The sequence below is a fragment of the Tachypleus tridentatus genome, chromosome 12, assembly GCF_004210375.1.
Source record: "Tachypleus tridentatus isolate NWPU-2018 chromosome 12, ASM421037v1, whole genome shotgun sequence".
In the NCBI taxonomy this organism is placed as follows: domain Eukaryota; kingdom Metazoa; phylum Arthropoda; class Merostomata; order Xiphosura; family Limulidae; genus Tachypleus; species Tachypleus tridentatus.
Window position 1 is genome coordinate 48,459,327 of NC_134836.1, and position 13,835 is coordinate 48,473,161.

Genomic DNA, 13,835 nt, shown 5'->3' on the forward strand with positions numbered 1-13,835 from the left:
AGAGCAACACGAAACCACATGTACCGTAATTTTTTTACTAATATTTAAAATAAAAACACTGAGACATTTTACCTTTTGCTAAAAACTACAACGGGTTTCAACAACACTTTCTCCATCATAGTTTAATTACCGACTTCATATGACCTCATCTCTTCCAGGATTTGTGGACACTCCTTCCTCACTGACACGTGATATGAGTATTGTGAAATATTCTAATGTTCTACTGTTTTCAAACATACTTATGACTCACGAAACTATACATTACCACCGTGATATCACTCACCAGTACAAAAAAAAGTGAATTGAAACTTCAAACTAATACTTCCATTTCTATCATTAACTTGCCAAAATCAACTGAAGCACTTTTCAGAATACTTTAGAATACATGACAACATCTCTGTTTTCTCTAAATGTACCACTAAATGTCATTATATTTCTATTTACTAAAAACTAAATATACCGACTGTTTTAGATTTACACAAAGTTTAATAGTGATTTCATCACATCCCACTTCAATTCAACATCTTAAATAGGACCAACTCCTCCCCTAAGGTTCATGATATAACATCCTGATGATTCACGACACAGCATCTTCAAAATGCTTCCGGAACATGACTACTGAAGAACTATTAACATTATGATTTTAATAAATAGAACGAAATAATGGAACACTCATCAAGATATCAGATGGTCTAAAAACCTCACTAGGGATACTTAATGATAATTCAGTGGGAAAGTTTGTTTGTCTGTTTGTTTGGAATGATTAAGGAATGAATTTTCTACAGTTGTTGTTCTTTCACTTTCACTCTGCTTGTACACAACAAATTATGATTTATTTGCTATTTTGTTGTGTTTCATGGTGTGTATTTTTATGACTAATTTGAATGCTTCTTGCACAGTATTTTTCTTTTCTTCAATCTAACAGTTTTATTAATTGTTCTTCTTCTTAAAATAATTGTTTTTTGTGGAAAATAAGAACGAAATCATAAAGTGAGACAAATCTTAAGATGTAACTATCACTGCGATTAGTGGGTATATTTATATAACTATCACTGCGATTAGTGGGTATATTTATGTAACTATCACTGCGATTAATGGGTATATTTATATAACTATCACTGCGATTAGTGGGTATATTTATATAACTGTCACTGCGATTAGTGGGTATATTTATGTAACTATCACTGCGATTAGTGGGTATATTTATATAACTGTCACTGCGATTAGTGGGTATATTTATGTAACTATCACTGCGATTAGTGGGTATATTTATATAACTATCACTGCGATTAGTGGGTATATTTATATAACTATCACTGTGATTAGTGGGTATATTTATATAACTGTCACTGCGATTAGTGGGTATATTTATGTAACTATCACTGCGATTAGTGGGTATATTTATATAACTGTCACTGCGATTAGTAGGTATATTTATATAACTATCACTGCGATTAGTGGGTATATTTATATAACTATCACTGCGATTAGTGGGTATATTTATATAACTATCACTGCGATTAGTGGGTATATTTATACTGCGATTAGTGGGTATATTTATGTAACTGTCACTGCGATTAGTGGGTATATTTATGTAACTATCACTGCGATTAGTGGGTATATTTATATAACTATCACTGCGATTAGTGGGTATATTTATATAACTGTCACTGCGATTAGTGGGTATATTTATATAACTATCACTGTGATTAGTGGGTATATTTATATAACTGTCACTGCGATTAGTGGGTATATTTATATAACTATCACTGCGATTAGTGGGTATATTTATATAACTATCACTGTGATTAGTGGGTATATTTATATAACTGTCACTGCGATTAGTGGGTATATTTATATAACTATCACTGCGATTAGTAGGTATATTTATGTAACTATCACTGCGATTAGTAGGTATATTTATATAACTATCACTGCGATTAGTAGGTATATTTATATAACTATCACTGCGATTAGTGGGTATATTTATGTAACTATCACTGCGATTAGTGGGTATATTTATATAACTATCACTGCGATTAGTGGGTATATTTATATAACTATCACTGCGATTAATGGGTATATTTATATAACTATCACTGCGATTAGTGGGTATATTTATGTAACTATCACTGCGATTAGTGGGTATATTTATGTAACTATCACTGCGATTAGTAGGTATATTTATGTAACTATCACTGCGATTAGTAGGTATATTTATGTAACTATCACTGCGATTAGTGGGTATATTTATATAACTATCACTGCGATTAGTGGGTATATTTATGTAACTATCACTGCGATTAGTGGGTATATTTATGTAACTAACACTGCGATTAGTGGGTATATTTATATAACTATCACTGCGATTAGTGGGTATATTTATATAACTATCACTGCGATTAGTGGGTATATTTATATAACTATCACTGCGATTAATGGGTATATTTATATAACTATCACTGCGATTAGTGGGTATATTTATGTAACTATCACTGCGATTAGTGGGTATATTTATATAACTATCACTGCGATTAATGGGTATATTTATATAACTATCACTGCGATTAATGGGTATATTTATATAACCATCACTGCGATTAGTGGGTATATTTATATAACCATCACTGCGATTAGTGGGTATATTTATATAACTATCACTGTGATTAGTGGGTATATTTATATAACTGTCACTGCGATTAGTGGGTATATTTATGTAACTATCACTGCGATTAGTGGTTATATTTATATAACTATCACTGCGATTAGTGGGTATATTTATGTAACTATCACTGCGATTAGTGGGTATATTTATGTAACTATCACTGCGATTAGTGGGTATATTTATGTAAGTCCCACTATTTGTTGGTAAAAGAGTAACTCAAGAGTTGGCGGTGGGTGGTGATGACTAGCTGCCTTCCCTCTCGTCTTACACTGCTAAATTCTCGTGTAGCTTTGTGCGAAATTTAAAAAAAAAACGAAATAGAAACATTGAGTTATATAAACACAAAAAATAAGTCATCACGTTTAGCTTCATATCATGTTTATGATAACATAAACATATAAAAAATTAATTTATTCGTTTATTGCTGCAGTTTCGTAGAAATTGAAATAACGTTTAAGGTACTTTGTTTAATGATGCATAGTGGTGTGAATAGAGAGGAGTGGGTCCTTCACGCTCAAAAAAGTCATTTTAATCGAGGAAACGAATAAAAAAGATTCGTATGGTTACGATTGTGACACTCGTACCCACACTTCGATGTAGAATAATATAGTACTGAATATATAATTTTATATTATAGCTAAGGTACTGTTATTTTTATAGCCTACTCAACCCGAAAATTGAAATCGGTCTAACTGACAGGAAGCAACCGTTCTAATGTTAAATCAGGTTGCTGCACAAAGATCCTCCGGGTATACGCATATAATACTTTCATATAATACCGTCGCTATTCGTGTGAAGAAAACCTAAAACGAGTATGTGTGTGTGCCCTTTCTTCCCAGTACTTGTAACACCTTCCTAATTTTTCTCTGCATTTTATTTACCTAGTGATTCACCAAATCGACAAATGTTTTTAATAGCTATAGGATGTTAATTCAGTTTTAACATCATCATCGACAAATGTTTTTAATAGGTATAGCATGCTAATTCAGTTTTAACATCATCATTGACACATGTTTTTAATAGGTATAGCATGCTAATTCAGTTTTAACATCATCATCGACAAATGTTTTAATAAATATAGCATGCTAATTCAGTTTTAACATCATCATTGACACATGTTTTTAATAGGTATAGCATGCTAATTCAGTTTTAACATCATCATGGACACATGTTTTTAATAGGTATAGCATGCTAATTCAGTTTTAACATCATCATCGACACATGTTTTTAATAGGTATAGCATACTAATTCAGTTTTAACATCATCATCGACACATGTTTTTAATAGGTATAGCATGCTAATTCAGTTTTAACATCATCATCGACACATGTTTTTAATAGGTATAGCATGCTAATTCAGTTTTAACATCATCATCGACAAATGTTTTAATAAATATAGCATGCTAATTCAGTTTTAACATCATCATTGACAAATGTTTTTAATAGGTATAGCATGCTAATTCAGTTTTAACATCATCATCGACACATGTTTTTAATAGGTATAGCATGCTAATTCAGTTTTAACATCATCATCGACACATGTTTTAATAGGTATAGCATGCTAATTCAGTTTTAACATCATCATCGACAAATGTTTTTAATAGGTATAGCATGCTAATTCAGTTTTAACATCATCATCGACAAATGTTTTTAATAGGTATAGCATGCTAATTCAGTTTTAACATCATCATCGACAAATGTTTTTAATAGGTATAGCATGCTAATTCAGTTTTAACATCATCATTGACACACGTTTTTAATACGTATAGCATGCTAATTCAGTTTTAACATCATCATCGACAAATGTTTTAATAGGTATAGCATGCTAATTCAGTTTTAACATCATCATTGACACATGTTTTTAATAGATATAGCATGCTAATTCAGTTTTAACATCATCATCGACAAATGTTTTTAATAGGTATAGCATGCTAATTCAGTTTTAACATCATCATTGACACATGTTTTTAATACGTATAGCATGCTAATTCAGTTTTAACATCATCATTGACACATGTTTTTAATAGATATAGCATGCTAATTCAGTTTTAACATCATCATCGACACATGTTTTTAATAGGTATAGCATGCTAATTCAGTTTTAACATCATCATTGACACATGTTTTTAATAGGTATAGCATGCTAATTCAGTTTTAACATCATCATCGACAAATGTTTTTAATAGGTATAGCATGCTAATTCAGTTTTAACATCATCATCGACACATGTTTTTAATAGGTATAGCATGCTAATTCAGTTTTAACATCATCATTGACACATGTTTTTAATACGTATAGCATGCTAATTCAGTTTTAACATCATCATCGACAAATGTTTTAATAGGTATAGCATGCTAATTCAGTTTTAACATCATCATTAACACATGTTTTTAATAGGTATAGCATGCTAATTCAGTTTTAACATCATCATCGACAAATGTTTTAATACGTATAGCATGCTAATTCAGTTTTAACATCATCATTGACACATGTTTTTAATAGGTATAGCATGCTAATTCAGTTTTAACATCATCATCGACAAATGTTTTAATAGATATAGCATGCTAATTCAGTTTTAACATCATCATCGACACATGTTTTTAATAGGTATAGCATGCTAATTCAGTTTTAACATCATCAACTATGTTTTATCAATAAATGGAAGAAACAAAAAATAAAACGAAAAATCCGGTATTTATAAATATTCACATAATTAAAACTTTGTGTATTTACTGTTTTATTTCACCCTTAGGAAGCACATTAAATAAAATATCAAAGTTAACTGAACCTTTTCGTTCACTGGAAGAGGAGCATGTGTGCTACATGATTGGTGTATAGCATGTGTGCTACATGATTGGTGTATAGCATGTGTGCTACATGATTGGTGTATAGCATGTGTGCTACATGATTGGTGTATAGCATGTGTGCTACATGATTGGTGTATAGCATGTGTGCTACATGATTGGTGTATAGCACGTGACACCAAACAGTTTCATGTTTTGAACTCAATGCGTGCATAATACAACCTCAGAAAGATTTCACAACAAACATATACTGCACTCCTCTATTTTCTTTGTTCGTTGGTACGCTTCTCACAAATGAAACATATTTTATTCCTCAGTAGTTCACTACTAAGTTTACGGACTTACAACTCAAACATCTAGGTTTCGATTTCGTATAGTAGACCGAGCGCAGATAGCCTATTGTGTGGCTTTGTGATAATAGTAATTAACAAACCAATAGAACTAACTTGTAGTTTTAGCAGAAAGCTACATAACGGACTATCTTCGTTCTTTACACCGAGTGAAATCGAACTTCAAGTCTACAAAATTTGACTTTCTTGATCTCTTCCCTTCAAATATATGTAACTTATGTGTTAATTGGTTTATAAATTATAACAATAAAAAGGGAAGATATTTTCAATGTAAGAACAAGATATATAACTTTTTAATTACATTAATTATCTTTATCTTGGTGAATTTAAAGTGATACTTTTGTATACTTAAAAAAAACAAGTCTCTCCCATAATGAAAAACTTTGACCATGCACTGTATGTCCCGTCCACCCCAGTGATACAGTGGTATCTCACATCGCTAGAAACAGGGTTTGATATCCGTGGTGGGCAAAGCACCGATAGCCCATTGTGTAAGTTTGTGCTTAATTCGAAACAAACAAGCAAGCAAAATCATACACCGTACACTACTTCAAACGAAGTTTCATAGTTTATTATCATTTCAACTAAACAAATAAGTAACAAGTACTGTTTGTGTTATTTTTCGTAAACAAATATATTTACTAAATTAAAATCGTTGTGAGGTATAAATCTATTAAAACTAACACTATTTAGATCTGTAGAAAAAACATCTTCACTTCATAATTATACATCCAACAGTCAAATAGAACAACGTCTTAGGTAGCTTTATTTATGTAACGATAAAATGCACTTCACTAAAACAGTTGTGCTCTAAATAACATTCTAGTTTCTCATTCCAGAGATGTAGTTTTAGCAAGGAGCTATATATCGCCGAGTGAGTGTAACAATTTTACTTTCAATAAATACCTATAAAAGTTTGTTCTTTGAATAACGGTCCGGCATGGCCAGGTGGGTAAAGGCGTTCAACTCCTCATCCGAGGGTCGCGGATTCGAATCCCCGGCGCACCAAACATGCTCGCCCTTTCAGCCGTAGGGTCGTTATAATGAGACGGTCAATTCCACTATTCGTTGGTAAAAGAGTAGCCCAAGAGTTAGCGGTGGGTGGTGATGATTAGCTGCCTTCCCTCTAGTCTTACACTGCTACATTAGGGATGGCTAGCGCAGATAGCCCTCGTGTAGCTTTGCACGAAAGTTCAAAACAAGCAAACAAAATTTAAATAAGAAACTTTCCAACTTTTTTCTTTGTTGCTAAAATACTTGTTAGAATGTACAAGTCATAAAATAACGGGAAAAAAATAAAACCAGAAAACTAAAACCATCAGAGAACAACGAATTTTAAGGCAGGAAATGAGCCAACCACAATGTGACTAATTGTCTTCTGCACAGTGTTTCTAAGGTAAACGAGAAACAATAAAAATTACCAACAGAAGTGAAAAGCTACGAGAATAAACTTTTACATCATTCAAGATCCTGGAATTTCTACAAGAACGTGCAAGAGATATGTATTCCGACGGTATTAAGTTCGTTGCAACCGCGGATGAATACATCAACATAGTTAAATGTCAGTTGAATATTTGTTCCATTTATTAAGAATTCAGTAACGAGGTTTGTGTTTTTCCCAAATTAACACTGAGTACTTCTTTTTAAGCGTTGCATACATACGTATTGTTTGAGGAAAGCAATGTATTATTCTTGTATAGAGTTCGTCAAGATGTCTAGTGATAATGGTTTTACAATACTGAGAATATTTAAAAAAATAATTGGAACATTTCTTTTGTTTCATATTTTCTTTCCATATTTCTTTTATAAGAAACACAAGTGTTTAAAGCTCTAACGTTTGAAGATAACCTAAACTTAATTTATTTTCATCGAAATGTCATTAGTTAATCATCATGTCTGCGTGCAGTCTTTCAAGGACTTTAAAATCTGTGTGTGTGTGTGTGGTTCATTTTCTTTGCCCCCCGACAGTTCAGCGGTAAGTCTACGGATTTACAACACTAAAATCAGGCGTTCGATTCCCCTCGATGATCTCAGCAGACAGCCCGATGTAGCTTTACTGTAAAAAACAAACAAACAAAATCATTTTCTCTGGGCCTTAATAGTTTAAATTCTGCTCTAATTTGAATATATTCTTAAAAACAACCCATTAGTTAGTATTCTAGAATAACTGGTGAAATTCATAGATATATTTGAAACTTTATAGAACGAAAGGCCTAAAGACGAAAGGCGGAAGACTTTCGAAACGTCGTCCTCTACATTTGTGTCTCCACAACAGGCAGTTGCCATCCATTCTACAAAGTTTCTTCATGAATACTCTGCCTAAACAATCTATCAAAGAACACCAATATATTTTTCCAATTGAACCAACATTGCAACAGATTATTTAGAAAATTAACTCTTATAATATTTTCAAATGAAACTGAAAAGAAAAACCAAACATTTCACTTTTTTTGTACATGATAAGCATAATGGTTTATAGTATTTAGGAAACATAAAACTCAAATGTCTTTGTGTTTTTTATATACATACAACTTTGCGACTGCCAATAAATAATTCATCATTATTATATTTTGTTTTGAAGGTCAGTAGCGGAAAATAAAGTCAACAAGCTGCAATATGATATCGAAATAGTTGTTTTAAGTTTTATTGATTAGAAAATCTAAATCGTTGTACCAGTAATATCCCTTTCACAAATAGCTCTTGTCTTTCTTCTTGTGTGCTGTTATAAAATCATTTGTATTCAGTGGGTGCTAATTTATTTGAAAATAAACAAATACTGACGTAAAATTCTATGGTAACAACTGGATCAGGTTGGTGAAACAAAAATGTGATTATTTCTCTTGCGAAATATTTTTTTTAAAATTGCCACAAAATATGTGATTTGGAATACAAAAAATATATTACTGTCTTCTACACGGCAAAACCTGCGCCATGATAATCTGAAAACTGTAGTCCCCAGTAAGTTTTTATCTTTCACAATAACGTAATTTAAAGGTGCGAGCATGTAAGTGAAAAAACACCAAAATGCATCATTTTTAGATTTCTAAGTCTTTCAGTAATACATATATTATTTTGGGAAACTTGTACCACAGCAATAAATTTAACATTCCTAGGTGTTTTAGTATACATATATTTGGGAACCAGTATATTACTGCGTTTTAAAATACCTGCAATAAATTGAAACATGACACCCAATATTAATGTTTTAATATTTTAACGTTTGTTTGTTATAGTTTTTAACATTTGTTTTATTATAGTGTTTAAAGTTTGTTTATCGTAGTTATCAACGTTTGTTTATCACGGTTTTTATCGCTTGTTTATCACAGTTTCGGAAACATCAGGCAGCTTAAAACGTTGTAGAAAATCATTTAAGATTATCAGTCAAACATCTTTGAATCTACAATTTGCATAACAGATTCTAATACGGTTTTAATTTGTTTTGAATTTCGTGCAGAGTTACACGAGGGCTATCTGCGCTAGCCGTCCCTAATTTAGCAATGTAAGACTAAGGAAAAGGCAGCTAGTCATCACCACCCAACGCCAGCTCTTGGGTTACTGTTTTACCAACAAATAGTGGGATTGACCGTTACATTTTAACACCCCCAGGCTGAAAGAGCGAGCATGTTTGAAGGGACAGGGATTCCAACCAGCGACCTTCATATTACGAGTCGAGTGCTTTATCCATCAGATTTAAGAGTTAGAGGTAGGTGGTGATGACTAGCTGCCTTTCCTCTATTCTTACCCTGCTAAATTAGGGAGGGCTAGCACAGGTAGCTCTCGTGTAGCTTTGCGTGAAATTCAAAAACAAACAAACATATAAATGCTTCATTTCCTTAGACAAATACTCTTACTTTCAAGTAAGAATCTAAATAAACCATAAAATAATTTCTGTTGGTTCCTCAACTGAACACTTACTTATAGGTAACGTACCTATTTGGTTCCTCAACTGAACACTTACTTATAGGTAACGTACCTATTTGGTTCCTCAACTGAACACTTACTTATAGGTAACGTACCTATTTAAAACTTACCAAAATATATTTCACAAAACATTTCTTGCATTACAAACCTATTGAATTAAAAAAATCTAAATAATATTTTCTCCAGAGTATTTTCGTAATGCGTGAAATAAAGAGTTAATGCCATTGGCATTACTTACATTGTATTACTGCATAATATTAGAATGGTCTATTATGCCTCTCATCAGAACTTGTTTATTGTATTGGATAGTTCAAAGGATGGTGCAGGAGTTTTGAATATAATTTTAGGGAAAAAGTACCCTAGGAATTGTTTCTAGAGGCACTTTGTGTTTTGTTTTATTACAAAAACAGTGTGGTATTTCAAACGGCCCTAATTATAATGTATCATAATTATCCTCTGTTCATAAAAGATTATCCCCTAACTTATAAAGACATATTTGTAAAGTAAATGTGTCATTTCTTCTTATACATGTATGATAGGCTTCAAACGGAAATTGTAGTTCCTCTTGCTTTTTCGAAGTATTGTTTGTCAGCCACGTATAAGATTTTAGAATTGTTCTCCTCAAGACAGTATCTGTAACCGTTACAGCAAGATATTCTGAGATTTAATAACCAGTTTCACTTACTTCTACGTAATATAAGTGACACTGCATTCTTCAGTTACTTTATTTCTATAATCTATCTTTTCATTTACAAAACAGCAAACTTTCTACTTGTATATTTTTCCAGGAAAAGATTAAAACAAGAACTTGACATTAAGAAAAACTAGGTTAATGCTATACGATTAATCTGTCACCGCTCTGTAAAAGGTTACTTACATAGAACAAATAATTCAGTTCGCCCTAAAGATAAAAGGTGAATGTAAAAAAAATATCTAAGAAATGAATATATATAGAGAATAAAATCTGGGTGATTGTGAGCAACACGACAAAGGTAAGAATCCACAGTTTTCAACTAACTCCTTGTGTTCCTCAGCTGCTATTATTCCAATAGCTTTCAATTAATTCTGTACACTTTGCAATAGTAAATGCATGTATATTTACGTCTTTATAATAGAGCCTTTTAGACATAAATTTTCTCCTGTCGATATTTCTCGTCGTATTTTTAAACTCCTTAACGTTTCTTTGAATAATGGACCTATGAAAGAGATGGACATTATGAAACTAAGTTTCATTCTTTCTTTAGCTAATACGTTATATACTAGAATAATAAAATATGATTTTTTGTCATATAGCTAAGAAATTATGCAGCAGAGAGGATACAAAATATAATAATAAAATATGAGTTTCTACTAATTGGAATTCTTTCTTTGTTTCTTTCATTTAAAGCCGTGGGGACATTATAATGTTACGGTCAATTCCAATGTTCGTTGGTAAAAGAGTAGCCCAAGAGTTGGCGATGGGTGGTGATGACTAGCTGCCTTCCCTCTAATCTTACACTGCTAAATTATGGAAGGGTGGCGCAGATAACTCTCGTGTAGCTTTGCGAGGAATTTTAAAACAAACAAACAAACATCTTTAATTTAGTTTTAATGGATAAATGTCCTTCATACTGAAAGAAAATGGATAGCATTAGTTTATGCTTGATTGGCGTCATAAAGAGAGTAAAAGGAAGTCATGAAAAAATGTGGTTTACCATGAATCATTTTTGACTAAGAACTAAGAGTTATAGTATATCATTTTTGACTCAGAAATAAGAGTTATAGTATATCATTTTTGACTCAGAAATAAGAGTTATAGTATATCATTTTTGACTCAGAAATAAGAGTTATATTATATCATTTTTGTGCATATACGTTTCTAGATGGATTTTTGCATTGTGTTATTAATTATATTTTCTGACGTATAAACAACCTTATGCTTTTACTTTCCTATTAAAATCATTCTTAATATTTTTAATCTATCAGGAAATAAACTGAAAATGAAAAGCTTTGCAATAGTGGCAGTCTTTGGCCTGTTATTCAACTGTATAAAAGGTGATGTTTTAGACCTACACTGTTCTACATGTGGCTATAATGACTGGAGTTCAAGTGAAGGCTTTGATTCAGGAGGTGGAGGAGGGGGAAATTTCGGTAGTGGAGGAAGTTTCGGAAGTGGATCTGGAAGTGGTGGTGGTAGACAAGGAGGATCTGGTGGTAGTAGTGGAGTAGGATTTGGAAGTGGATATGGAAGTGGCTCAAAAGGCGGCGGTGGTGGTGGTGGTGGAGGAGGATCTGGTGGTAGTAGTGGAGTAGGATTTGGAAGTGGATATGGAAGTGGCTCAAAAGGCAGCGGTGGTGGTGGTGGTGGAGGAGGATCTAGTGGTAGTAGTGGAGTAGAGACTTAGAGAGTAGATATAGAGAGTAAGCTCAAAACAGCAGTAGTAGTGGTAGTGAGAGGAGGAAGTATCTGAGTGTAATGAAATAGTAGAATAGAATTTAGAGATAGATATAGGAAGTAACTCAAAACGTAGCAGTAGTAGTAGTGAGTGAAGGAAGAATCTAGTAGTAATAGTAGAAGTAGAATTTAGAAGTGAATTTAGAAGTAGATATAAAGTAACTCAAAACAGCAGCAGTAGTAGTAGTAGTGAAGGAAGAATCTAGTAGTAATAGTGAAGAATTTAGAAAATGAGATCTAGAGAAGTAGATATAGAGAGTAAGATCAAAACAGCAGTAGTAGTAGAAGGAAGGAAGAAGATCTAGTAGTAATAGTAAATAGAATTTAGAGAGTAGATATAGAGAAGTAACTCAAAAGCAGCAGTAGTAGTAGTAGTAGAGGAAGAGATCTAGTAGTAGTAGTAAAGTAGAATTTGAAATAGATCTAGAAGTAGATATAGAAGTAACTCAAAACAGCAGCAGTAGTGGTAGAAGGAAGGAAGAGATCTAGTAGTAGTAGTAAAGTAGAGATTTTAGAAGTAAGATATAGAGAAGTAACTCAAAACAGCAGTGTAGTAGTAGTGGAAGGAAGAGATCTAGTAGTAAATAGTAAGTAGAATTTAGAGAAGTAGATCTAGAAGTGGATATAGAAAGTAACTCAAAACAGCAGCAGTAGTGAGTAGTGGAAGGAAGGAAGAGATCTAATAGTAATGAAGTGGAAATAGAATTTAGAAGTAGATATAGGAAGTAACTCAAAACAGCAGTAGTAGTAGTAGTGAAGGAAGGATCTAGTAGTAATAGTGGATAGAATTTAGAGAATGGATATAGAGAAGTAACTAACAAAAGCAGCAGTAGTGGAGGAAGGAAGAGATCTAGTAGTAATAGTGATATAGAATTTAGAAATGATTTAGAAAGTAGATATAGGAAGTAACTCAAAACAGCAGTAGTGAGTAGTAGTAGAAGGAAGAGATCTAGTAGTAAATAGTAAAATGAATTTAGAGAATAGATCTAGAATGAGATATAGAAAGTAAGCTCAAAACAGCAGTGAGTAGTAGAAGGAAGGAAGGAAGAATCTAGTAGTAAGTGAAGAATTTAGAGAATAGATATAGGAGAGTAGCAAAACAGCAGTAGTAGTAGTAGTAGAGGAAGATCTAGTAGTAATAGTAAAGTAGAGATTTAAAAGATAGATATAGAGAAGTAACTCAAAACAGCAGTAGTAGTGAGTGAGAAGAGATCTAGTAGTAATAGTGGAAATAGAATTTAGAAGATGGAAGCTAGAGAAGTAGATATAGAAAGTAACTCAAAAGCAGCAGTAGTAGTAGTAGAAGAAAGAAGATCTAATAGTAGTAATAGAATAAATGAATTTAGAGATGAATATAGGAAGTAGCTCAAAACAGCAGTAGTAGTAGTAGTAGAGGAAGAGATCTAGTAGTAATAGTAAAGTAGAATTTAGAGTAGATCTAGAAGTAGATATAGAGAATAACTCAAAACAGCAGTAGTGAGAAGGAAGGATCTAGTAGTAGTAGTGGAAGTAGAATTTAGAAATAGATATAGAGTAACTCAAAACAGCAGTAGTAGTAGTAGTGAAGAAGAATCTAGTAGTAATAGTAAATGAATTTAGAATAGATCTAGAAGTAGATATAGAGAAAGTAACTCAAAACAGCAGTAGTAGTAGAGGAAGAAG